Here is a 3,393-nt window from a genome sequence, read left to right on the forward strand (position 1 = left end):
CCTGTCCTATGAAGTGCACATACTAATGGTTTTCTCTGCGTGCATCTTGCTAGAATGCACATTCCTAGATTCCTCACAAGAACCTTATTTTAAAAAAATGATGATGCCAATGACCTGGTTTCTGTTACTGTGAAAGACAATAATAAATAACCATACCTAGCAGTCACATAAAGCACTTTTCAACAGCAGACCTGAAAGCACACAAGGAAACTGAGATTCAGATGTTAACCCAAGGTCATCCACCAGCCCAGTGACACATCTGGGAACAGAATCCTGATCTCCTAAGATGCAGTCATGTGTTTTAACTGCTAGACCTCACAGCCTCATTCCAACAAAGATGAGATTCTGAAAAATCCACAGCATTGGAAAAGATTTTAAAACAATCAGTGAAAATGGTTGCTGTTTTAATCACAATTTTTCAACAGTTTGCTCTGTATGGTCAGAGATGAATATAGATAATAAATTATAGATCCAGAATCACATCCAAATCTACACTGCATTGGAGTTCAACTTCACAGTTTCAAGTCCAGGCTGCTCTAGAAAGAGGCCTGAGTTGCAGCTTCCTGATTCTACAGATCTACTGACATGCATTAGAGATGAGCCTGAACCAAAACACAGCCCAAATAATACAATACACTTCTAAGTCACCTGTTCTCTAACTTTCTATTCTGTGGACCTGATGACAGAGAAAAAATCCTCCACGGACCACCTCCTCTCCCAGCTTCTGAAACCCCTCCCCCATCCCCAATAGATAGGTACTTTGGAGGGTAGGGATAGGGTCCAGAGCAACCTAGATAAATTAGAGGATTTGGCCAAAAGTAATCTGAAGAAGTTCAACAAGGACAAGTGCAGGATCCTGCACTTGGGCAGAAGAATCCTAAGCATTGTTACAAGCTGGGGACCGACTGGCTAAGTAGCAGTGCAGCAAAAAAGGACCTGGGGATTGCAGTGGATTAGAGGCTGGATATGAGTCATCAGTGTGCCCTTGTAGCCAAGAAGGCAAATGGCATATTGAGGTGCATTTCCAGCAGGTCTAGAGAAGTTATTATTCCCCTTTATTTGGCACTGGTGAGGCCACATCTGGAGTATTGTGTCCAGTTCTGGGTCCTCCAGTTTTGAAAGGATGTGGATGCATTGTAGCAGGTCCAGCAGAGGGCAACAAAAATGATTAGGGGGCTGGAGCACATGAGCTATGAGGAGAGGCTGAGCCATCTGGGTTTAGTCTGCAGAAGAGAGGAGTGAAGGGTGATTTGATAGCAGCCTTCAACTCCCTGAGGTGGGGCTCTAAAAAGGATGGAGAGAGGCTGTTCTCCATAGTGACTGATGGCAGAACAAGGAGCAATGGTCTGAAGTTACAGAGCAAAAGGTGTAGGTTAGATATTAGGAAAAACTATTTTACCAGGAGGGTGGTGAAGCACTGGAATTTGTTACCTAGAGAGGTGGTGGAATCTCTATCCCTAGAGGTTTTAAGTCCTGAGTGGGATGATTTAGTTGGGGTTGATCCTGCTTTGGGCAGGGGGGCTGGACTTGATGACCTCCTGAGGTCCCTTCCAGCCTTAGGATTCTATGATCCCATTCCTGTTGTATAGTTCGCCAAGTGCCATTCTGTAGACTAGCAATAGTCCATAATTTGAGAACAGACACCCTAAGCCTTCAGGGTTTGATCCAGCTCTCATTGAAGCCAAAGGAAAAACTACTTCAGTAGGGCAAGATCAAGATCTTATTTGCTTAACAACTTCAATGCCAGAGTCCCAAAACAGACAGGAACACTGGCCTGTTTATCTCCTTTAACTGTGGTGTGACAGGTTAGATACTAACTCAGCCTTACTGACTGCAAGGATGGTTAAGCCCTGGAACAGGTTACGGAGGGAGGTTGTGGAATCCCCATCACTGGAAGCTTCTAAGAATAGGTTGGACAAGGATGGTCTGTGTTTGTTTAATCCTATCTTATCATTGGTGGTGGATTAGATGACCTCTTAAGGACCATTCTAGCCCTACATTTCTAGGAAGTGTAATAATTCTTGTCTCTTGGTATTTGAAGAGGGGATGAGATAGGAGATGGCTAGTGAGGAGGATTAAGTGAGTTGACAATAATGTGTCCCAGATGGGGACTCATTTTCATTTTCACTCTGGAGTTGGGGGTTGGTGGCAGAGCAGGAATGGGGAAGAAGGAATGGACTCAAATCGCCTCTTCCCCACCCACTCCGGAATGGCACATGCTGAGCCAGCAGAAGCTGAACACAATGAAAAGTGTTAACAGGTTATTCTGTGGAATAGTCCTATCTGCATCACAGGCTCATCTAAGCATAATTAATCAGTAGCACACCAAGGGAAGTGAAGTCACATTTTCTACAGGCTTTTCATTGTGCAGTGATTAGTACAAGAGTGAGATGGTCAGCGTGCATTTATTCCAAATGAACAAAGTAGCACTTAGTGACTGAAATTTTCTTGCTTCTTAAACTTAACACTGATGGTTCCTGGAGGCTTTTTCCCTTCTCTGTTCTTACCACTATATTTATAGTGGGGCACATTATCTTGTGTGTTATTGTGGGGGAGAGATTTGTGTATTGACCCAACAAATGACACACAAGAGTCATTTCCAAGAGACATCACTACTGCAGCAAATGGATCCTTAGATAACTCGATGTCACCACTTTGTTTGGAAAGGAACCTGAAAGTGGCTTGTTGGCTTATAAGTAAGGTAGTCACCCAGGAAGCAAAAGTCCATAGCCTGACTCTTCATATTAGGAGAGCAATTCCTCACCTTGGGTTTTGATAAAACTGGATCATCCCCGCCTTGCGATTATACAATGAATTACAACAAAGTAATTAGCCAGAATTCCACTTCAGAAATGGAAAAAACGGGATTCAAGCATTATCATTGTCTCCTCTCGTTTCACGAGGGTCTGTTCTTGACTTAATGCACCAAATTACTTCTAGAAGGTGGCCGTGTAGGCTGTAAAAGAAGCAGCATGTGAGAAAACCCTCAGCCCACTGGAGATCAATGGTTTGGAGCATTCATCCTGTGACGAGGCAGACCTGGCACAGAGAACGAGTTTTACAGCTTGTGTAATTAGCAACTATAGCTCCCTTGAGCAGAAAACAGGGGCCACAATCATTCCTAAGCTCATTTACCTCTTTAAAAGCTGGTTTAACAGGGAACGATACACCTCGTGCCAGGCGTATCCAGAAAACTTGCCTCATTTCCCCCAAAGTCTAGTTGTTGTCTTAGCTACACACATTATTATTCCAGGACTTCAACCTCTGGTTCTAGCTCACACAAACCATTCTGGGAGAGGCAGCTATTGGCTATCCACATCCTCTACTGCTCTGGTGACCTTGGTGGGTGGGGAGAAGGAAGGAAGCAGCAGGAGGAAATGGCCTGGAGAGGAA

Source organism: Carettochelys insculpta, chromosome 31 (assembly GCF_033958435.1).
Source record: "Carettochelys insculpta isolate YL-2023 chromosome 31, ASM3395843v1, whole genome shotgun sequence".
NCBI lineage: Eukaryota > Metazoa > Chordata > Testudines > Carettochelyidae > Carettochelys > Carettochelys insculpta.